Source organism: Helianthus annuus, chromosome 2 (genome assembly GCF_002127325.2).
Source record: "Helianthus annuus cultivar XRQ/B chromosome 2, HanXRQr2.0-SUNRISE, whole genome shotgun sequence".
In the NCBI taxonomy this organism is placed as follows: Eukaryota; Viridiplantae; Streptophyta; class Magnoliopsida; order Asterales; family Asteraceae; genus Helianthus; species Helianthus annuus.
Window position 1 is genome coordinate 164,876,843 of NC_035434.2, and position 25,518 is coordinate 164,902,360.

Here is a 25,518-nt window from a genome sequence, read left to right on the forward strand (position 1 = left end):
GCCACGTTTTTCTCCACCGGAGCAGGAAGAAATCCTCCACCGTCTAAACCGAATGGAACGAGACTTTGAGCAAGAACGTAAAAGTAATCGTGGATTTCTTAAAGGCCTAGCAAACCTACTAAAAGGGAGGAAGAAACGAGATCATTAGTATCTTTATGTACTATAGTATTTACTATTACAATCAAGTCCCTGCGAGGACATTTGTTTTGAGTATTTTAGTCCCTGCGTGGACATTTATCGTGTTTAGTCCCTGCGTGGACAATTGCATTTCAGTCCCTGTGTGGACTTATCTTTTTGTCCCTGTGCGGACATCTATCCTTCTATTAGTCCCTGCGTGGGCTTGTTTTCTGTAAACCTCTGCGTAGGTATTTGTCTATTAAAAAGTCCCGTTTAGGGTAGTGTGTAAGCATTATTATGATTAATGGAATGTTAAGTTTATAAATTTCATTTTTGTCATTTTAATACATTATTATATGAAATAAATCAAAGATCATTCCTTTTAAATTAATCTGCTTAAATAAAGGATCTTAATGGTGAAACCTAGCCTAGGTGTCATTATATGACCCGGCCAAGATGGTGAGACCTAATTAAAAGATTCAGATTTCTGTTAACCTCTGTCAACATGTTAACGTTCTTGGCAGATGTGATTCGTTAAAATCACACGCGCCATTCTTATATACGAATCCATCAAGGGATTCCAAAACCCAAATTAATGGTTGGTAAATCAGGGGTTAAGTCGTCAATAAAGATGACCAATTATCAAACATCCATTAGTGATGTAGTACCTACGGGCCATACTTATTGTCATATAAGACAAAAGGCAGTTGTAGTCTATGACTCCCTGTCAGAAAAGGTAAAAGGACTACGGTTCATACCTACATGCCTTGATTCTCTGAAATCCTGGCTGATAATATAAAAACATCCTTGTGACTAGGCTTTTGTGCCACTAACAATATTATTTGTAATTAGGATAAGTTATATTCAAATCCTAAATCAAAGTGAGTAACAAATTAACCAAATATGGTCTATGTTTACCATGGTTAATGAATTGCCATAAAAGACAATTCCGTAATAAACTCCTAAATAAAACTTTGTCATTATCTTCTGTAACAGATTCGAGTTACAATGGCTGAACCAAGTGGAGTTAATAGTCAACCAAAGGAAGATGAAAATGACAACGCCCAAATTCATTTAACGGGCGCTGAATTGAAAGCTTTGGTAGACAATGCTGTTAAGGCAGCCTTGGATCGACAGTACGAAGAATACACCGAGTCCCGAAGCAGAACCCTATCTACACCACACTCAAAGCCGAAAACCCACTCTAAATCTCACAGCAAACCACCCTCGACTCCGTCTAAGCCTAAGAAGGACGACGATAGACACTCATCCAATGAGAATAGCATCCACCCTAAAAAGAAAGTGGTCGATGATACACCTCGCGCCAGGGGTTGCACGTATAAGTATTTCGTTTCTTGCAAACCCCGAGATTTTACTGGGGAAAAGGGCGCGGTGGATTGTATGACCTGGTTAGACGAAATGGACACTGTTGTGGACATCAGTGGTTGTGCTGAGAGAGACGTGGTGAGGTTTGTTTCACAGTCGTTCAAGGGTGAAGCCCTAGCGTGGTGGAGATCTCTGGTTCAAGCCTCTGGGAAGGCTGTTTTGTATAGTATGACATGGGAGGAATTTATTGCTCTCATCAAAGAAAACTACTGCCCTCAGCACGAGGTTGAGAAGATAGAGTCTGACTTCTTATCGTTGGTCATGAAGAACCTGGATTGCCAGGCATATCTCACGACTTTCAACACTCTGTCGAGATTGGTTCCGTATCTTGTAACACCGGAACCCAAACGGATCGCGCGCTTCATTGGGGGTTTGGCCCCAGAGATAAAAGCTAGCGTGAAGGCTTCTAGGCCTACTACCTTCAGATCCGTGGCAGATATATCTCTGTCTCTCACGCTGGATGCAGTGAGACAGAGATCTCTGAGAAATGCCGACAGTGAGAAGAGGAAGCGTGAAGATGATGATTCACGAAAATCCAACAAGAAGCACCGGGGAAATCGTGACCACAAGAGGGGGTCAGAGAACAAGAAGAATGACCGACAGTCGGGCGATAAGCCCTTGTACAAGGTTTGTCAGAAGCACCACTTCGGAAGGTGCAGATTTGAAAAGAAATCCCAACCAAAGGCGTGTGGGATATGCAAGTCCTCTGAGCATAGGACTCTTGAGTGCAAGAAACTCAAGGATGCAACTTGTTACAGTTGCAATGAGAAGGGGCATATCAAGACGAACTGCCCGAAGATAGTGAAGAAGGCTGAAGAAGGTAAAAAGACCAATGCGAGGGTCTTTCAGATGGATGTTAAAGAGGCTATCCAGAACGACAACGTCATAACCGGTACGTTCCTTATTAATGATGTATTCGCAAGAGTGTTATTTGATTCTGGAGCAGATAAATCCTTCGTGGATGATAAGTTCTGCGAGTTATTAAAATTGCCTGTTAAAGCCTTGAATGTGAAATATGAAGTAGAACTAGCTGATGGGACTATGGGGACAGTTTCAACCGTTTTAGATGGATGTGTTATATCCATTAGGAATCACTCATTTCCCTTATCCCTATCACCCTTTAAACTCGCTGGTTTTGACGTAGTATTGGGTATGGATTGGTTATCTCATAACCAAGCCCAAATCGTGTGCAACCAGAAGCAAGTGGTAATCAAGACTCCGTCTAGAGAACCACTTACCATCCAAGGAGATACTCGACATGGATTTCCTGCACATGTATCTATGCTAAAGGCATCCAGATGTTTGAAGAAAGGATGTGTCATGTATATGGCACAGGTGACCATCGGTGAGGAGAAACCCAGAATTGAAGACATTCCAGTCATCTCTGACTATCCTGAAGTTTTCCCGGAAGAACTGCCTGGTTTGCCACCAGACAGGCAAGTGGAATTCAGTATCGACATCATTCCAGGAGCCGCGCCTATTGCAAGAGCACCTTATAGATTGGCACCCACGGAAATGAAATAATTAAGGACACAGCTAGATGATCTGCTAGCCAGAGGTTTTGTTAGACCAAGTTCATCTCCTTGGGGAGCGCCAATCCTGTTCGTCAAGAAGAAAGATGGTTCGATGCGTCTATGCATTGACTACCGTGAGCTGAATAAGGTTACAATCAAGAATAGGTATCCTTTGCCCAGGATCGACGATCTGTTCGATCAGTTGCAAGGAGCGAGCTATTTTTCCAAGATTGACCTGAGGTCAGGGTACCATCAATTGAAGGTCAAGGACGAAGACGTGCATAAAACTGCATTTAGGACTCGATATGGTCATTTCGAGTTCCTAGTGATGCCTTTTGGGCTCACCAATGCACCTGCCGCATTCATGGATCTCATGAATCGCGTTTGCAAGCCTTACTTGGATAAATTTGTCATTGTCTTCATCGATGACATCCTCATCTATTCAAAAAGTCAAGCTGACCACGAGAAACATCTTCGATGTATTCTCAAACTGCTTCATCAAGAAAAGCTTTACGCCAAATTCTCTAAATGTGACTTTTGGCTACGAGAAGTCCAGTTCCTTGGACATGTAGTCAGCGAGCGCGGTATCCAGGTGGATCCCGCTAAAGTTGAAGCCGTCATGAATTGGCAGGAGCCGAAGACACCTACGGAGATTCGCAGTTTCCTAGGTCAGCAGGATACTACAGACGCTTCATCGAAAATTTCTCAAGAGTTGCTGCACCCCTAACTTCCTTGACTAGGAAGAGTATAAAGTTCAACTGGGGTCCTAAACAGCAAGAAGCTTTGATATCCTCAAACAAAAGCTGAGCAGTGCTCCAGTGTTAACATTGCCAGACGGAATGGAAGAATTTGTCGTATATTGTGATGCATCGCACACCGGTATGGGTTGTGTGCTTATGCAGAGAGGCAAGGTGATTGCCTATGCTTCGCGACAATTGAAAGTGCATGAAAAGAACTACACCACCCATGACTTGGAGTTGGGTGCCGTTGTATTTGCACTAAAGCTTTGGAGGCATTACCTTTATGGCATTAAATTTGTGATCTACTCTGATCACAAAAGCCTTCAGCATATGTTCAATCAGAAAGATCTGAATATGAGGCAGCAACGTTGGATGGAAACTCTGAACGACTATGACTGTGAAATAAGATACCATCCAGGCAAGGCCAATGTAGTCGCAAATGCCTTGAGCAGGAAAGAAAGAGTGAAGCCAATAAGGATCAACGCCAAGAGCATTGAAATCAAGAACAGTCTGAATGAACGATTGTTAGCTGCACCGAAAGAAGCTGTGTTAGAAGCTAACTATCCAAACGAAAAGCTAGGGGTAACTGAGGAGCAGTTATCCTATGGCAAGGACGGAATTCTGAGATTGAATGGAAGGATATGGGTTCCTGTTTATGGAGGTCTTCGTGACGTTATTCTTCAGGAAGCCCATAGTTCCCGATATTCCCTTCATCCTGGTGCTGATAAAATGTACCAGGACTTAAAGGCAAATTTCTGGTGGATAGGCTTGAAAAAGTCTATAGCCACCTACGTAGCAAAGTGCTTGACTTGTGCGCAAGTGAAAGCTGAACAACAAAAGCCGTCAGGCTTGCTACAACAGCCTGAGCTTCCCGAGTGGAAATGGGAAATGGTGACGATGGATTTCATCACCAAATTACCAAAAGACAAAGAAGGGAAACGATACAATATGGGTGATAGTTGATAGACTGACTAAGTCAGAACATTTCCTACCCATAAAGGAGACTCATAGCTCCGATATATTAGCCCAGTTGTTTGTAGACAAGATTGTAGCCCTTCATGGCGTGCCTGTGTCTATCATCTCTGATAGAGATACCAGATACACATCACACTTTTGGAGAAGCTTCCAACAATCTTTGGGTTCACGTTTGAATTTCAGTACGGCTTACCACCCTCAGACAGATGGACAGAGTGAGCGCACAATCCAAACGTTAGAAGACATGCTTCGTGCATGTGCGATCGACTTAGGTGGCAGTTGGGATAGCCACCTACCCTTGGTCGAATTCTCCTATAACAACAGCTACCATACCAGTATTAAGGCTGCACCTTTTGAATCCCTATATGGTAGAAAGTGTCGAACGCCCATTTGTTGGGCAGAAGTTGGAGATGTCCAAATGACAGGACCTGATATAATATTTGAAACAACGGACAAGATTGTCCAAATTCGCGATCGATTGAAAGCTGCCCGAGATAGGCAGAAGAGCTACGCAGATTTGAAGCGTAAGCCTTTCAATTTCGAAGTAGGCGACAAAGTATTACTTAAGGTATCACCCTGGAAGGGGGTGATGCAATTCGGTAAGAAAGGCAAACTAAGCCCGAGATATATTGGACCTTTCGAGGTAATCGAACGTGTCGGATCGGTTGCTTACAAATTAAACTTACCAGAAGAGCTCAGCGGTATCCACAATGTGTTCCACATCTGTAACTTGAAGAAGTGTTTCGCTAATGAATCACTGGTTATACCGCATACAGATGTACAAATCAACGAGAGCTTAAAGTTTGTTGAGAAACCTGTGTCGATCGAGGATCGACAGGTTAAGAAACTTCGCAGGAAGTACATACCGATTGTGAAGGTGAAATGGGATGCCCGTAGAGGTCCCGAGTATACGTGGGAGGTAAAGTCCACGATGAAGCAGAAGTACCCTCATCTATTCCAATAAATCTCGAGGTCGAGATTTCTTTTAAGGGGGTGAGGATGTAACACCTCGAAATTTTGCGTCCAATAATGTATTGACACGTGTCTCGAGTTTACACGTGGTGTTAAATACTGAATAAAGGACCAAAGTTGACAAACATTGAAAGTATGTAAATTCGAGGGTTAAAAATGTCAACGAGGGATAAATATATTGTATAGTAGCCCTAAATGATGCTCGTACCTTCAAACGAATGAATCATGGATCGTACGGAACGAATTGTGGAAGAAAGTGAGGAATTACAAACTACAGGGGCCAAATGTGTCAACATGTTTAAGTTATACCTCTGAGTGACCTTTGAGCACACCCGAGGCTTTGTAATGGTAAATTATACTCACTAGAATGCGCGATATAAATTTCGCGAAGTTCCGATTCAAAACGAGAAAGTTATGATCGAATTCGTTAAAAAGGGTTAAAAGCGTCAAGCATTGAATGATAAGACTTTTCGGGTAATAATAAATTAACCAAGGGTTAATATGTTGGATAGAAGTTCTGAGGCCCTTATACGCAAATAATCGAGGCCCAAATCGCAAAGTTACCCCTTCGAAACCGAAAGGCCAGGGAAATAATGGCAAAAGATTTGAAAATCTTGAAATACGGCTCTCAGGCGGGCCGCGTCAGAGTATTGGGGAATCTTACGCGGGCCGCGAGCCATGTATAGATTCGGTGCCTGACATTGGGATTCAGGCGACCCGCGTAAGCGATATGTGAACTCTTACGCGGGCCGCGTCAAGGCGCCAGATGCAGAATACAGGGACAGGTTCACTGTTTGCTATTTTAACCGCCTTAGAATGCCATTATGAGAGCATGGGCGCCCCCTAAACGACCCCTAGCACCCAGGGACACATGTTGATGATCAAGGAGCCCTTGTAGCCTTAGTTGTGATGATCTTGTGCTTTCATTTTCACTATAAAAGGCCATAAGTTGTGCACATTGTAACCACACCTCAAACCTGCTTTCTTGATCACTTCTGGAGCTCAAGAGCACTCTTCTAACATCTCTGGTCGTGTACCACACTTCTGTAAGTATGCCAAATCCTTTGTGGTTTAGTTTTTGCTTAGTTATAGCCTAAAAGTCAATCCATCGTAATTAACGATTGACTTTACGATAAATCACAAATGGTCCAGTGGTTTGTTGAATCAAAGGTAGTTATATGTTGGTAATCATGTAGGCTGTAAACCCCTAAAAGGACACCCTCTGATTCCCACTCTAACTAGTCCGAATGTCGAGTCAAACTTGCTTAGAAAAAGTCAACAGAATGCTATTTTGCGATTTTATGCATAATCGGTAATGTAGATAGCGTGTAACCTGTTTTAACACTCATATAACATGATAATAAGTATATTAACTAGTCTAAGCTTGTTTGATCCGACCGTTTTCTGTTTTGACCCAGTTCGGAACCGAAAGTCGTAAAACTTTTACTTTTGCTTTCACTTCAGTTCTGACCCGTTTTGGTATGATTTAGATATGCCTTAGGACTCTCTTAGGACCAGGTTACATGACGGTTTAACCCTCTGTGACTGGTTCGTTGTTTGTCTAAGTCTTTAGCACATTTCCGTTAAATGCTTAAAAGTTGACCGTAACGCCCTTTTTACTTTAAAATGAGAATTTTGAATATATGAAAGGACAATGACCTTAGTTACTGATTTCTAAGCATGTCGCTAAAATTTCACGTCAATCCGAGGTCTAGAATAGGAGTTATGCTAAATAGCGCAATTACAGAAACTTTAGTAATTAAACGGCGCAATTAGCATAACGCCTATCTAAACCCAGATTTCGACACCAAACCTTTTACACACTGATGTAAAATAATATTTTGGAATTTTTAAAGATTTTTAACTATTTTTAACCTGCTCATAACCTGCGGTTATGGCATCGGTTCGGTAAATACCGAATATACCCTTTTCGAGCATAACTTGAGTTCTACAAGGTATTTTGACCCGATTCCAGTTGCTACTGATTTTAAATAATAAATAGAGTATTTTGGACTTTATAAACTGTTCGGAAAACTCAGATTTCCTGTAGAACTCAGAAACCTCTTTTATAATCTTTAAAATGACCGAAATACCCCTACGGGGCATATAATGGATTTAAACTCGTTACGGGCATTATGGAAGGTATCCTACTGATACCACAACCTCTTTAAAGCATATTGACTTAGGAAACTTGTGTAGGACTCTTACGGTTACCCGTTATGCCTTTTGCGCGCACGGTTCGGTTTATGTAACTAGTTTACATAAACTAGCCGAAACGGGTCAAACCTTATTGTTTTGACCTCAAAATCCAGAGTGTGGTTATATTACCCATATAAAACAAGTCTTTAAACTTGTTGGGTCCGAATCACATTCCATTCCCGGTTTTCGCCTTTCACGCGATTAAACCGTAAATATCCTTTGAAACTGACCGGTCTAAGCTAAGGCTAAATTAAAGACCCGTTAGGATTCTAATAGGTTGTTTAAACCTTTGTTCCAGAGTAGGAGACCAGTAAAAGAAACTTGCATTTGTTTATTAAGGATATTACTTGCTCAGGTAAATACTTTTAACTTATTTTCCGTTATACGGGCTTGGGTTACGGTATTTAAAATACCGCTTGGTCGGGCAATTGACCCCAACTCATTAGTAGTCGGGTGATTTCAATGTGACCCGTTTAAAATTGGTTTTGTTGGCTTTACGCCTTTGGGAGCTTAATGATCATGTCCCGGATATCCTTGGCATCATTTTACGAAATGGCCACGACCTCGACACGCGGGTGTAGGCGTACACCCGACAATGTGTCTATACTATTAAAGGTATAACCGTTGGTTTTCCCGCCACGGCTTTATGCTTTGTGGCGTGTCTATTAACCTTTAACCCGACACGACCCGGGCGATCGAACACATAGAGAACATGTAATTCTTTTACAAGATTTGATTATGAATTATCCCAAGTTATAAAGAGTTTGTGCCATGTGCATTCAAATCAATTTTATTAAACATTTTACAAAAAGATTAATGCAGGTTCTACACGTAATAGGCTGGCCACTCCTTAGCATCGTTAGAGTCTCGCAAGCTTTGGATGCTGATATCTGTTGAACAATAATTTTATATTTTATTTTGATCCCCTGTGGATTTGTTTCGACTACTCGTGATACTTGCATATTACAATCAGTGGTTGAAATATAATTTATCTTTATGCTTCCGCTGTGCATTTAAATATTGTGGTTTGACTATATTGTTGCCAACTACGTCACGGTAATCCCCCACCGGGCCCACCGGTGAAACACGTGGAAATCGGGGTGTGACAGGATATTTATACAAGCTTTTGTAGCAGTTCAATCTGGTATGACCCATGATGATCTGGGTTTGTTGTACTTCTTGTTTTATGTATGACAAAATGTGTTTTATCTTGTATATATGATCAAAACTTGTTGGTTCAGTTTTTTACTGTAGGAAATATGATTTAACAAGTTAAAGTGAAATTTTTTTGTGCCTGCTCATCATTACTTCATGCAGAGAGGAACTCCCTCTGTGAAGCAGGTGCTACACTGCTACTTGCATTCAACTTATGCAAAGTCGGCTGAAGTTGACCTTTCCATGGCATTTGTTCTAGGCTCATTTTTAAAATTAAAATTGCTACTGGACTTTGTTCTTGATTTTGTTGGATGAATGTTTGACCTTCGTTAAATGTTCTATGACTCACGTCTGTTCCTTGATAATGTATGTCGCAATGTAAAGTGTCACCTCCGCCGCATCGCGCGCGCACCCTACTAGTATATATATATATATATATATATATATATAGAGAGAGAGAGAGAGAGAGAAAGTGTATCGCACAATTGGCCTTAACGTACATTACTACGCGAGTAGAAATCGCACGTTATAAAAAAAGCGCATGCATAAAATAGGCAAAATCGCATGTTTGGTATATGATGAAATCGCATGTGGGGTGTAGGTGATGAAATCACATGTTGGTGCATGTTGGTGTAGATGATGAAATCGCATGGTGAAGATAAAAATCGCATGTTGAAAACAATCACGTACGCAATGTACGTTAAGTCATTTTGTACATTAACTGATATATATATAACCGATATAAGCAAATGTCAATTGACATTGTAAGTTTTCAAAACATGACCCATATAGAAACTAGTAAAGAATAAAATTAAGGTTGATACGTAGCCCAATGACAATTTAAATTATATATATAACCTATATAAGCAAAAGTCAATTGACACCGTAAGTTTTCAAAACATGACCCATATAGAAGAATAAAATTAAGGTTGATATGTAACACAATGACAAGTAACATTTTGATTCCATTTATTGTTGCAATATTTTAGATTTCATTTACATTATAACCATTAACTAGTCGATATTTTTTGCTTATAAATTTCATTGTGATTTCGGGTCATCAAAATACCAAGTCTTCAAACAGTTTTACACCTTTTAGGCTTCTTTTGCCAATGAACTATTGTCGCTGAGTTAGTTCTTTAAGCTATTACATGCTTTTATCGTTTGTTAATTAGCTTCAAAGTTATTTTTGTGAAGAAACAAACCAATTCTTTTAATATCGTTTCCTTAATAAGTGTAACCCGTGCTTTTTCTATACCTTAGGTTATTGTTAGCTTTTTTTTGTTTAATATAGGTTGAGTGTAGTAGATGCTTTCTGCCACCGTCATCGATGGCGGATCTAGAAAATCCGCAAAGGGGTAACGTTTAAGAAAAGGGGTAACGAAATCGAAAAACCGTCAATTTTTTTCCAAAATTTACACTACCGTCGGAGCGTCACCAGAGCATTAAAGGGCAACGAGGATTACCCCTTGTAACACTATAGGTCCGGCCCTGACCGTAACACGCTAAATTGTGAAATTGAGCGGACCACTTCACCCTTAATAGTGACCAAACCTCTATCTCATCAGCAGTGATCTCACATGACTCGTCATGACCATAATCATATCTCCATACACTCAAACACGAATCAGTTGCATACCATAACATTGTTACATAATCATACTAATGTTCTTCCATCATAAAAAATGATGTTATGTAAAATTCACAATCTAGAATTGAAGCAGTTACAACTATTTATCTCATTCATTTTAGAATTAGGAGCGAAACTTAAAGTAAAGGTAAGGTTGTTGTCATTTGAAAGATTTGGAAACAACTTTTTTACATAAATATAGAGTAAAGAGGTGTACATCAGACCCATGTTGACATTTGACAAGACACACTCCTGATGTGATGCACACAAGAGCCTTGTTCATCAAGTTTGTGTTTAATAAGAGTAATCATATGAGGACCTATGTGATGAACTGGGTATTTTGTTAAGAGAGAAGTTGAAGATGATGTGAATTGAGGATGATGGTGGGTTCTCTCAGTTCCAGACATTATAAAAGAGGACCAACATTTTGACTTGCACTTTCAGTCCCTAAGGGGCATGAAGGTCTTTTAACATAAATCCAAATGTTCAACTAACAAACGTTTGTCGACTTGATTGTTAGCAATCAACAACCACAGGGACTGGACTGTTGAATGTTTTCAAATGAGGATTGAACATGTGATTATGTGTAAACCTCAGGGGCCGGAACTGTACTTTATTCTATTATTATTTTTTTTGGGTAAAGACTTTATTCTATTATTTATTACATTATTTATCTATATAATAATTTCTATCACATGAGATTTATAATATGGTTCGTGTGTATATGAAAGTGTGTGCGTGAGGTGTGTGTAGTTGTAAGGTGCATGCGTGTGTGCTCCAAATACTTAATAGAAAGAGGTGTGTGTATACATAGTGTTCTCCTTTAACGGGTTTCATAAGGAGTTGGGTTGGGTAGTGATGATGAAATTGTGGGTTGGCAGAGTTTATGGGGTGATTTACACTTCGTCGCATCGCACGAGCTCTCTACTAGCTTAAAAAATGTAAATGAGATTTATAAGTTTTATTATAATTTTCCTAAATATCAAAGAATAGAAATTGAATTATTTTTAATAAAAATATCAAGAACTAAACAAATTTAAGGGTAAATTACATTTTACGTCCTTTAAGTTTTAGCAAAATTTTAGGCGATGTCCTTTAACAAACGAAATTACAGTGAATGTCTTTTATGTTCTAATTTCTTTAGGTCCGAGATTTATCTTCCATATTTTGGTAAAAAGGTATAAAAAAACCTAGCGGTTATTTACTTTCAATATTCAATATTTCCATGGATGGTACCTGTGAGTTTCATTGTTGCATTCTAACTTCAAATCGAGTACCTTTAGGGTATTTTATGCTTTATTAAGGATAAATTGCATTTTACGTCCTTTAATTTTTTAGAAATATTTCTGACGTTGTCCTTTAACTAACGAAATTACAACGGATGTCTTTTATGTTCTAATTTCTGTACAGACAGTAATTCCAAGATTTACCTTCCATATTTTGGTAAAAAGGTGAAAAAACCTAGCGATTATTTACTTTCAATATTTCCATGGAGGGTACCTATCTCTTGCATTCCAAGTTCAAATTTAGTACTTCTAGAGTATTTTATGTTTTTTTAAGTTATGTACTTTTAAATTATTTCTATAGTTGAAGTTGTCTTATTATAGAAGTACTAGTAGTGAAACCCGTGTGCAAACACGGGTGCTTTTTAGAAAATTTACACACCACATTTTATTAAACGACGAATGACTATACATTTTTAAGGTTTAACTAAAAATAGATTATAAAGAAAGAGAACATCTTTTAAATAACAAATAAATAACAATCGAGCACACATTGTTCTATATTCCATAACAACTCTCTTCCAATTTCTCTACACCATTCTCTTTGTCAGTTTATGGGCTACTTAAGATCTTGTTAAAAAACTCAATCAAGTCGATCCCAAAAATAGCTGGAGGCTAAATTAAGGCTTGTTTAACAAAGAAGCGTGAGCTTAAGCTTCACATGTTATCATTTTTTAAAAAATAAAAAGAGAACAGTAAGTCCTTAAAAATGAACCATATATCCAAAATTATAGATACAAAATATAATTAATTAATTAACTAAGAAATTTTTATAGCTTCAAAGTCCTAATACTTTGGTTCTTCTGCTGCTCCTTTTTAATTGTGTAAAGATTGTAAGTTCCAAGTTCTGATTCCGCCATCAACAACTCCGGTAAAAGCAGGAGAAAAATACCTATGTGGGTGTCTTCTACGGGTGCTTTTGGTGTTGATTCGTCTGTTTTTGTAATTAAACTGCTTGTACCAGGAGAGTCCGGGGAAAAACTCCATTTTGAGAAGCGAAAATCCTAGGCGGGATAGCTGTGGGCCGCGGTTCTGGGGTGAGCTGGCAGCCAAGTAACTATGTAGCATCTGTATTATTTGAGTGAAATTTGACCGAGCGTTTGGATCTTCTTTCCAACAGGATGTCACGTTCTGCATAAAAATACAAATGCAATCAATGGTTGAGATTAAATGTATCAGGTTACAGAGATTCAAATCACAATGATCAATGTGATGGACTCATAACATTGATTCCGGTCCCTTTGTTACTTGACTGCTTTACATATTTGACCAGTACTCGAACACCTTAACTGATTTACATATGATTTTTTTCTAATAACTATGCTATCTATAGACGTTGTAAAAGGAGGAGGATGGGTAACGGGTTCTTGGCAAAACATGTAATTTTTGGGCATATGCTGAAACAACTTTTTTTCAATTTTTGTATAAGTTAATGTGTTACCAAGTTTCAGTTTTTTTTCTAAAGGTTGTCAAAATGGTCGGTCGGAAGGGTCAGGTAATAGCTCAAAAGATGTTATTTTGGTATGGTCGAAACTCGGAACACGCTGAATCGGATAAGTTAAATCCAAAACACTTTTGTACAATAAATTGCATGTTTGTAAATAGTGTAATAATAGTAATTACCTAATGAATAAAACATAATGAACTTGTTTATTATATATTATACTGGATTTACTGATTTATTAACAACTTATATAACTTCATTATTCCATAACAAAATATGTTTAAAGGAGTAAAAAGAAAATTTGACCAAAAAGAAAAAGTCTGTTTAAAAGAGTAAACCACTCTTTTAGTGGTTCAAAAGTCTGTTTGACCAAAGTCAAACCACTGTTTTAACACAACAGTGGTTTCAAACATTTGTTTTCTACATAAAACATTGTTTTAACATAACAGTGGTTTCAAACCACCGTTTTAATCCAACAGTGGTTTCAAACACTGTTTTAACCCAAAAGTGGTTTCAACACACTGCTTTAACCTAAAACAGTGGTTTTACTTTTTCTCCAAGAAACAGTGTTTTAACCCAACAGTTTTCAAACATCTGTTGACTTTGGTCAACAGATGTATCAACCACTGTTTTATTTTCTAACATCTGTTCACAACAAATATATATATGTATATATATATATATATATATAAGAAGCGTATTATGATAACGAACTTATGATTCATCTTAATAATGAAATTAAAAAATATAACCTTCAAAATTCAGAAGTCAAAGTTATTTGAATTAGTTTTGTACCTCTTCTTCCGTAGCTCACAAGCAGCTAACGATCTACGCTAAATATAATTTGTATTAAAATAAATCAAGATAAATGCAACAAACCACATTATTTCAAGAAAAACACGTGCCTTAATCCCTTTTGGCATGCAACAATAAAGTCGACATTCTTACAACTATTAGTCAAAATAGGTCATTTCTTTGTTAGTCAAAATATCATATGGGCAGTAGATGGACGAACATCAAGCAACGTTTTGCCCGATAACTAAATCGCATATCCAACTTCTTTCGACGAACATCAAGCATTTACAATTTACATCCAGTTATGATCACATAAAAGAAGTATCATTAGGCTATATATATATATATATATATATATATATATATATATATATATATATACGGGACCGCTAAAATGAAAACCACCTCCAGTTGTAAGAACTGCGTGAACCACTTTCTAGCCATTAGATCAAGATAATGAATGGATGAGATTAAAAGTATTAAAAAATAATATTAAGTATTTTTTGTCTTATTATGTCTTTAATATTTTAATTGAAAAGGGTATTTAAGTAAAATTACTTTTTTTGTCTTTTTATATATATTATATTTAATTGCCTTTTTGTCCTATTCATTAATTACTTTTAATTACTTTTATTTTTTAAACATAATTTCTTTATTAAAAACATTTTTAAATTCAGATTTTTTAAAAGATTTTTATACTTTTTACAATTTACGTTTTATGTTTTTTTTTTGACGCGCCATTTTTAACGCCGTTTTTTAACGCGCCGTTTTTTACGAGCCATTTTTCAAGCGTCGTTTTTTACGCGCCGTTTTTTTAACGCCGTTTTTTTACGAGCCGTTTTTAACGCGTCGTTTTTTTAACGCCATTTTTTACGCGCCGTTTTTTTAACGCCGTTTTTTAACGCGCCGTTTTTTAACACCGTTTTTTTCGCCCGGCTTTTTCACACGCCGTTTTTAAGCCCGGCTTTTTCACGCGTCGTTTTTCAACGCGCCGTTTATTCATTAATGTTATTTACGTTTTACGCGCCGGTTTTTTACGTTAGTGTTTTTTACGTTTTACGCGCCGGTTTTTTACGTTAACTTTTTTTTATGTTTTACGCGCCGGTTTTTTACGTTAACGTTTTTTTATGTTTTACGCGCTGGTTTTTTACGTTAACAGTTTTTACGTTTTTACGTTTTACGCGACGGTTTTTTACGTTTTACTAAAAAAAATTTACGATTTACGTTTTACCTAAAACTTTTAACGTTTTACGAAAAACTTTTTTACGTTTTACGTAAAATTTTTTACGTTTTACGTTAAAAAGTTTACGGTATAACTTTTTTTTACAAAAACGTTTTAAGTTTTACGTAAAACTTTTTACGTTTTACTAAAAAAAAATTACGATTTACGTTTTACCTAAAACTTTTTACGTTTTACGAAAAACTTTTTACGTTTTCCGTTTTACGTAAAAAATTTTAAGTTTTACGTTTTACGTAAAAGTTTACGGTTTAACTTTTTTTTTATTACAAAACCGTTTTTACGCAAAACCGAACGCACCCAGAAAATCGCACACTCGGTGAAGCGTCTCAGATATATTGTTATCATCATCGACGCCTAAAATAAAAATAAAAAAAACCAACAAACAAAAATCAAAAGAACGAGGGGTTGCAGGTTCAAAAACCTACCCTCCACCAACCTTGCCGCGCCAACGTCAGTTTTTTTTTTTTGCATCATCACCGCGCCAACTTTTTACGTTTAACGTTTTTACGTTTTACGTTAAAAAGTTCACATTTTACGTTTAAAAGTTTACGTTAAACTTTTTACGTTTTACATTTTACGTACAACTTTTTATGTTTTATGCTTCACGTTTTTACGTTTTAGGTTAAAAAAGTTTACGGTTTACGTTAAAAATTTTACGGTTTAATATTTTTTTTTTACAAAAATTTTTTTACGCAAAAACGAACGCACCCAGAAATCACAAACTCGGGAGGTGTCTCAGATATATTGTTATCATCATCGACGCCTCAAAAAAAATATAAAAACCCAACAAACAAAAATAAAAAAAAAACGAGTGGAATCTTAAAAAAAACGATGTTTTGGCTCAGATTTTCCGATAATCAGAGGCTGCAAAAGTAGGGTTGCAGGTTCAAAAACCTACCCTCCACCGACCTTGCCACGCCATCGTCATCAAAATCTAGGTTTTTTTTCATCATCGCCACCCAGATCCAACCGATCAAATAACCAACATCATCAAAAAATCAGTCGTAAACATCAAAATAACCAGCATTATCAAAAAATCAGTCGTAAAATCAGTCGCCACCCAGATCCAACCGATCAAATAACAACTTTTCGATCAGGCACCACCGGCAACAAGCGGGCACCTGTAAAAACAACATCGAAGCCAACCAACAGAAGCACACAAAACATCTCTAATAAAACACCCAAATACCCATTTCATAAAGAATACCCAAAAATCAAAGGAAAATCCAGCAACAAATACAACCAAACTTGTTGTACATACCCAAGATCAAATCAAAGGAAAACCCAGCAACAATAACAACCAATTTTGTGTAATTGTAACACAACAGAAACCCACCAATCGAACCATTTCATAAAGAAAACACAATCAAGATGAAGATACCACCAATCGAACCATTTCATAAAGAAAACCCACCAACAAAAAAAACCCGTCAAACCCATTTCATAAAGATTACCCAGCAAAACCGTCACGTAGTAAACACATCAACCCATTTCATAAACAAAACCCAGCAAAAAAACAAACAATAAAATTCACCCATCATTCACCCAAAATTCACCCAAAATTCAACAGAATCAACAAGATTCACCCAAAATTAAAAACCCACCTTCACCCATCATTCACCTCCAATTTAAACTAGTAACGATCAATCGCAAAAGAAAAACGCCACCGACCAACCACATCCCCACCACCGTCTTCCACCACCTACCAACCACCTCCAACCACCGACCAAACACCTCCCACCATCGCCTCGCCACCGAACAAAACGCCAACGCCACAACACCCGTCGCCCACCTCTTCCAAAACACCACCGCCAGCAGCATATTAACCATCAAATGACATCACCATAAAAGACATCCCTCAAACTGTCATCACAAAAAATCCCCAAAAAAGCTCAAATAAAAAGACAGAGAGTAAACATATCTTTGGCGACGGATGCAGCGGCGGAGGGTAGTTGTGGGGCGGCGGAGACGGCGGAGAGGAAGGGAGGCCGGAGATGGTGGCTGGCCGTACATTCTCTAGAAGGGAGGCCGGAGATGGTGGCTGGCGGAGGTTGATTTGGGGTTTTCAAAACGAGATCGGAAGGCGTCGGAGATCGGAGATCGGCACAGGGGCGGAGGAGGGTGGGTGAACGGATCTTTGGGAGAGAATGAGAGGGATTTCAAATTTTGGGGAGGAGATGAATCACAAAAGTCTAAGATAGAGACTTTAAAAGAGAGAGAGGTTGAAAAAGTGGAGAGAGAGAGAGAGAGTGGTCAGACATAATAAATGAGGAGAGATATTAGGAAATGACATTTGGTAGTAAATGACTAAACTACCCTTTTGTGTGGCTGATTCTAATTGGTTGAGAGTGGTTCTCGTGGTTCTTACAACTGGAGGTGGTTCTTATTTTAGCGGCTTTCTCTCTCTCTCTCTCTCTCTCTATATATATATATATATATATATATATATATATATATATATATATATATATGTATATATATAGGGGAAGGTTCATTTGAGAAGAAATTTAATGTGAGAAGAAAAAGAATAAAGGGCATATTAGTAAAATACTATGTCATTTATAACACATATCATTACTTTTTCTCTCTTTAATTAATTAGTCAACTAATCATTAATTATTTTACATATAATCTACAAAACCTACACATATCAAACTTTTTCTACATATACCCTACACATTATAGAATTTTATCCTCCACAACCAAAAATTATCCTACACACCTCGAAATATACCCTACACAACTCGTAATTTATGCTACACAATTAGTAATTTATTCTACACTTTAAATTAATTTTTTTTTAATTTGTAATAAGTATGTATTTTGAAAAGGAGTTACAAATTTAGTTTAGTTAGTTATTAAAGGGGAAGAATACAAATTAATGATTTATGTAAGTTTACCAATATACCTTTATATTAAAATTGAATGCAAATATTAAATGAAGTAAAATAAAACATTTTTATTGGTTGAAACTTCTTCTTTTTTCTTCTTACAAAAAAATTCTTCTCATTTGAACCTTCCACTATATATATATATATATATATATATATATATATATATACCAACTAATAAACCAGGTTTAAGGCTGCCAAGTGCTAACTACCACACCCACCCACACACACAAACACACACAGAGTTATTCATTATTTAAACCCTAATTACACATAATGATGCCTAGGTTTTATAGCTAAATCATCGAGAGAAGAACAGTAATAACTGAGGCATTTGTACCAAATATAGCTGAATTAGTTAAAAAACGCATGATGTAACAGTTAACTCGATCTGTATGTGCTCCAACAGTCTTAATTATAGTATTTGATTATTAATTTATAAAAGAAGATCTAAGATCACATGAACAGATTAGAGAGGATACAAGGGAACTTACAATTAAAAGAGCGCATGACAGCTGCAGACTCCATGAGAGAGAGATGAATGATCGATCGATCGGTTGCAAATTATATGTGAGTTTGTTTGTAGTTGAAGAAATAATATTTATGGGTAAAGAAATGTCTTTGAGATGTCCGGCCAGTCTCATCAGTTTTTTCAGCCACCTCACTGTCTTTGCTATGTTCTTGCTAATGTGCGCCTCGCTGTCTTAAAAGAACAATAACCTAATCTAAGTTCGCTTAAACATTTATTATATCAACAATCATCCATAATTGATATACTTTGAGAGTTTGAGTCTTTCTCTTGCTTAGTGGCTTTTACAATGTATGTTTCACAAGGATTCTCCTTGTTATCACATAGGTATGGCATCATTTGAAGATCATAAAAGAGTACAAAATATTAATCAAAGAGAAAGAAATGTATTTAAACTTTAAGGAAGCAAATAACGATTAAAAGCCTAAATCAACTAGTTTACTTGACCTAATGTCTCAAGCTATTAGTGTATGTCACATCATTAACAACTTGTTACAAATATTGCAAGGTAGCAAGAGAGGTAAACTGAACATTTAGAATGCATTACCGTCATGCTTGTCTCCAGTCAACTCTTTAGTATCCAAATTTATAAAGCATAAACATTAGAAAAACCACAAGATATAACTCAAAATAGAAAAACATACAAGAATTTCTTCATGATCCTTGGTGGAATATGTGTCGACAAGTTTTCTTCTCTCCAATCTCTTGTATCTGGTAGCAAACGAATAAAACTCCATCTAATCAATACTTATATATCACGATAATAAAAAATTAAACTCAATTTGTGCAAGACGACGGACCTTCCTTGAGGACGTGTAGACTTGATAGCTGTTTCACTGCGGTCCTTGTCCGGATTTGTTTTTTGGTCACCGTCCTCTCCAGTAGCTTTAAGATGTTAAACAAAGAGGAAAAAAAACAAAAATCATAAATTAATAAATGCCACATCACCATTTTGTGTTTAAACTATGGAACAGTTACCTTAAGTCTACCTTTGTCATTTTTAATTTCTGCTGCTTGCTGTCAAATTTTACACAAAAAAAAGATAACGATAAAACCCACGAAAAAGATGAGAAATAAGCAGCTCTTATGATGAGAGAGACAAAAAGAACTTACTACTTTCAACTTTTTAAGAATGTTATCAAACTGTGTAGTATTAAACGCACACGCGTTTGGCTTCTCTAAACCAACACCTGCTTTGCATCAAAGTTACATTAAACACCTTTATACAGATACCACCCGCGTTTAACACATTGCTATTGCTATGCTTTCTATTAAAATCAGCAGAAGTTAAAATCAAAAGACTATAATTATTAAAATTGATACTCTATATTACCAAATAACAAATTATTTATGCCCTAACGTGAAATACAACACAACCACCTTTAAACCCCCAATCGTCCACTTACGAATCCAGTAAAAAAACATTAAAAAAGCCCTAAATCATAATCTTGTAAGAAACGTCTGAAACGATCAAAAGATTGTGACTATAAGCATAACCTTATATGAATCTGGAATAAGTTTTTGTAAGGCATGCATCTTCTCATTATCCGTTTTCTTCTCCTCTGTACTGTAAATCAATTTCAAAAACCCTAAATTACAAAGCAAATTGTAAGTGCAAAATGAAGATGGAAGCAATCAATAAATCGGAATTGTGTACCTGTCAGATCGAAATCGGTGGAAGAGGAGAAGGCTTATAGAAGTAAATCGTTGAGAGATGAGATGGTGGTTTGGATTTGAGATAAAGAAAGTGACTTTTAGAAAGAGAGAGTGAGTTTTAGAAAGAGAAAGTTGAGAGATGATAAGCTCAGAGAGATTAAAAAGAACTTTTAATACGTATATGGTTTGAATTTTGAATATGGAGCCAAGATTTTGAATTTTGAATATGGGCAGACCTTTGTCCTTTGTATGTGGGCAGACCTTTACCCTTTTGAATCTGGGCAGACCTTTGCTCTTTTGTATGTGGGCAGACCTTTGAAAGTTAAATGTGGGCCAGTGTTTTGAATTTTAAAGTCCTTTAATATTAAGCTTTATGATGTAATAATGACATAAGAAAAACATTGTTGGATAGCCTCTCTGGCTGACACATCAGCTTTTCTCGTGTCATTGGGATTTCTCCTTTTATAGAAAGTATAGATAGGGGCTAACTAGTCAATTCGGTATTACCGCCCTGTACAACCTAGTACTATTGGTTAAATCATTTTTGAGCCCTCCCTGATATAGTTTAAAAACCGGTTTTAAAATATCAAGTGCAACAAGCTCTAATGTGGTCATGAAACTAAGGCTATGTCGGTTACTTACAACTCATGAAGCCTGTTGTACAAACAAGAACTCTACTTGACTCTCTCCTCCTCTCTTTCATAATCTGACTTCAGAAAAAAAGCCTAAAAACCACAACTCTTCCCGGGAAAAACCCACTCTTCAACGCCACACTAACCACTATTCAACGTCGTGCTAACCATCGTTCGTCGCCTCGCTCACCATCGTTCGCTGCTGTCATTTACCCCCGACCAAGAAATCACACCGGTCACCATTGTTCGTTGCCACTCTCACTGCCGTTCGTAGTTGTCGTTCGCCGCCACAGTCTTTTTTCTGCTTGGTAATTGGTATGAAGTTTCTAAATACTTTTCTAATCGAGTTTTCCAGTCGATGTAAGACACGTGTCGACATACTTTTGTATCGGATCAAAAATCGGGTCGCCCGCCGCGAAGCGCGGGTGTGACACCCTAGTTTATATAATAACCATACTCATTATTTAAAACCACTAGGTTCTTACTTATTATTTACAAATTAAATATCAGTAGCTAGCATTTTTTATAATAAGTGGATGTTTGGGATTTCTTATTTTGCACCAACTTTTAACCTAATGACTTCTTAAAAGTTAATAAGTTAAAAGATAATGTTTGACAAATGCATAATGACTTTTAGTATCACTTTTAACTTAAGCTTGATAAAAGAGTTTTTGAAAGTAAGAAATTCTAACCTCTCCAAACCCAAAAGTCCTTTCGGGACAAATTTCCCATTAAACCCCTGTAACAACCCTCAAAAACGCGCTAAAACGCTCCGTAATCAAAGAACCGAACCCGTATAACATTATTATTAATGAAAAATAAATAAAAATGAAATTTTATGATGTCGCGGGCTGCGACCCACTAAGAGAGATCTCTCGCGGGGCGCGGGAGACTCATCTCAATCCAGACACGTGTTACGCTACGTGTCACACACGTGTCAAGCCTACTTATTGACCCATCAACCCTACACCCTAATCTAATCCCTCGCGGGTCGCGAGAGTGTGACCAAAGAGGCCTCGCGGGGCACGAGCTGCCCTATGTCCAACCTATAAAAGAAGAACGATGCCTCCGTTCAAAATCGCTCAAATTCTTTCTTTTTCTCTAAACATATAATACTCGGGTATTATACCCCCTAAACCCGAAACTCTGCTCGTTATTAAGGTAATAACTCTAATCACTGGTACGATACTGTATCCGATCGATTAAAACCGATCCAATGGATGTTTAAGTGCTGCCAATATCTGGCTATACTTTGTCATTCGTTGTGAGGGTTTCGATCTCGTGATTATCGTTAAAGTTGAGTTGAGTTAATACACTAATACGAGTTCCATTGTATCTAGAAATTAGAACTCATAACCAGGGGGTTGCTAAACTAGAATACTTAGCGATTAAGTAAACTTAATGGCTAAGGAAACTCAACAGGAAAGGAAACTTAGCAGTTAAGCAAGCCAAGTAAGTTAATTAGTTAGCTAATTAAGTTAATTAATTAATTGGATAAGTAAATTAAACAATTAAGTAAGTTATTAATCAATTAAGCAAGTCACTTAATTAACCAATTAAGTAAGTTACTTAAATAACCAGTTAAATAAATTAATCAGTTAAACAGTTAAGTTAGTTAATTAATTAATCAGCTAAGAAAGTTACTTAATTAAAACGGTTAAAATAAATTAATTAGTTAAACAACAAAGTATATATGCGGTAGATAATATCAAAAGAAGGTGCAAGGAAGGTGTAAGGAGGATATATATGGGTAGGAAGTATCCAGGAAAGAGGTATATGAAACTTCCTAAACAAGTATATATGAAGCTTCCTAGAAAATGTATAGGTAACTTTCTAGAAAAGTATATGTAATTTCCTAGAAAGTATATAGGAAACTTCCTTGAAATTTCATGTTTCTTACCTATAAATAGGATGTCACACCCCAACCGATGGCGGAATCATCGGGGCGTGGCACTGAGCGAAACAGATTGTCCCGAAGTTTACACAACAACTATTATTAACAAATTCAGTTAAGTGATACGTCCCATACCGTATCCCAAATAAATAAACAAGTTATCATAGAATACAACTAAACAAATAGTACTGTTTCGACAACTCAGATTCAATTTATTACAAACCAAATGTTTAAAAGTACTGCCCAGAGTCATTAAGACTCGTCCGGACAAGATCTACTGACAACTAATGCCATAGATGCTTGATCGAACAACTCCAACGGCTCCATGGCTATAGTTTATTCACCTCTAGAGACCCCTAGGTGGGCTACGACCTACAACTGCTAGATGGGCTCTAAAGCTTTATTATTGCCTCGCTTTCCTAGTAAGTAAGCATCCTAATTACCTGTCACACACGTTAAAATAATGTCAATACATAAAATGTAAAGGTGAGCACACAAGTTTGATAATAGCATATAGAGTTCGAATAGTTTACGCATAACCAGGCACGTACACAGAGGAAAACGATGCATGTTAATTATCGACATGGGACCATCGGTACCAACGACTGCGGGTTGACCGTCCGAGACGGTTCGCAATACATGATTACCACCGTAATCCATGCAAGTATTTGTCCTTAACAACCCCCGTGTGAACGGGTGCTGAGTCCAAACTATAGTACTATGTTGCTAAGGCAGGTAGATAGCACTCCACGTGTAAACATAATAAACAGCATTCATTTAATCAAATAGCACATGCAATTCGGTCAGCGTTCAAATAGTTTGTGTTTGATTGTGATTTGATAAGTAACGTATGTAACACCCAAAAGTGCTAAAGCAAAAAGAGATCGAGTATACTCACAGTGATTGATTGTGGATTGAAGGGAGCGCTGAGAGTAAGATTAGCCTGAATAGTTCGATAGCATAACGATAAGTGACGCGGAAAAGTAAACAAGTATGGATGGATCAAATGGGCTGGTCGATCGAACGGCAGGTTCGATCGGAAGGCCCGTTCGATAGGCTGGTATAACCGATTGGACAGTCCTGTTCGATCGGCCGACTGGCTCGATCGGCTGGACTATTCGAGTGGATTGTTTCTTCCTCTGGTGTGTTTGTGTTAGAGGATTTGAGCTTTGGAAGTTTTTGTTGCAGTATTTGAGAACACTAAAGTGTTCCTACCTTTTCGAGTTGTTCGATCGAACGGTTCGTTCGATCGGCTAGCTCACTCAATCAGCTAGCCTACTCGATCGGCTAGGAGCTTCATGTTAGTCCCCAACTGAATGTCACTCGATCGGACAGTCTGTTCGATCGGCTGACATTCCCTACTACGAACAAGTTGTGAAAACGATTAAGTGTTGAAGCATAGTATCTCATGATCCGAACAGTAATGTTTACCCATCGAGTGACTCATTCGATTGATCATTACTTCGTCAATACTATTCTTCAAAAGTTCGGATGTGGGGCAATGTGCTAGCCGATCGGCTGGCCCGGTCGGTCGGCTGGCGTATCCGATCGGCTGGGCTGTTTGACAGCCTAGCCGTTCGGCCAGCATTTCTGATCTGGTCGGCCTTTCGTCTAACACCTGGTTGTTTGCTTATTTGTTATTCTTTCAAGGTCTCTTGACAACGTGTTGAACTATGATAACCTTCGTTCCCACCTGTTCCCTTGGCTCGAACAGGAATCACCCAAGTCCGGCCGGTTGAACGGTTTGGAATGCCGGTTTAGAGTTTAACCGTTATCGGTGAACCTTGTTTATAGACCCGAATCTTGAACCCTCCCAACCATTTGAATGATTGGTTAGTCGGTTCAAGCTCCGTTTCTACCGGTTTGAAGGCATTGAGTGTAAAAGAGTTGAAAGAAAGTTGGAAATCCTTCTTTCAATCCTTCATATCATGAAAATGTTTAGATCTCTGGTGGATCTTAACTTGTTTATGTGGAAATCGGTTAGATCTAAGCTAATCATAGTGGAATGAGGCCAAAACATGATGTTCTTCAAGAACACCATGATGACATCACCCAAGAACACTTAGATCTTGGTGATTTCACGGTTAGAATCTAAGTTTTGAAAGATAGAAAGGTGTAGAATCAAGTAATGATCAAGATCGTATAAGAATTAGAGTGAAAACTTACCGGGATTGAGAGAAATCTAAGAAAAGGTGAAGAAGATAGCTGGTTCGGTCAGAGCTTTCCAAAAGTGGAAAGTATGACAATGACAGCCCTATTTATAGGCTTCCAAAAGAGGAAAGTGTCAGCCGATCGGCTGGGAGATCCGATCAAGTGGGCTGCTCGATCGGCTGGCAAGGTGCTAGCCGATCGACTGGCCTGTTCGATCAGGATGCTTCCAGTTCGATCCGCCACGCACTTTGAGTATTTTGCGACGATTTTCGACGTTTCGATTTCGATGGACGATGATACGAATACGATATGGTT

The 25,518-nt window shown here is 37.6% G+C and overlaps 1 long non-coding RNA gene across 3 annotated transcripts; it reads right to left on the reverse strand.

Moving 5' to 3' along the window:
- Positions 1-12,667: 12,667 nt before the first annotated feature.
- Positions 12,668-20,662, reverse strand: LOC110899609. 3 transcript variants are annotated; one of them, XR_004884043.1, is made up of 8 exons: positions 20,528-20,662; positions 20,368-20,432; positions 19,984-20,060; positions 19,849-19,887; positions 19,671-19,755; positions 19,515-19,581; positions 18,836-19,044; positions 12,668-13,102 (listed from the first exon to the last, which is right to left on the reverse strand). It is a non-coding gene; the product is annotated as an uncharacterized LOC110899609 (long non-coding RNA). The 3 variants fall into 3 exon arrangements; XR_004884042.1 differs by having other exon boundaries at positions 20,368-20,437; XR_004884041.1 differs by having other exon boundaries at positions 20,368-20,459.
- Between the last annotated feature and the right edge of the window lie 4,856 nt (positions 20,663-25,518).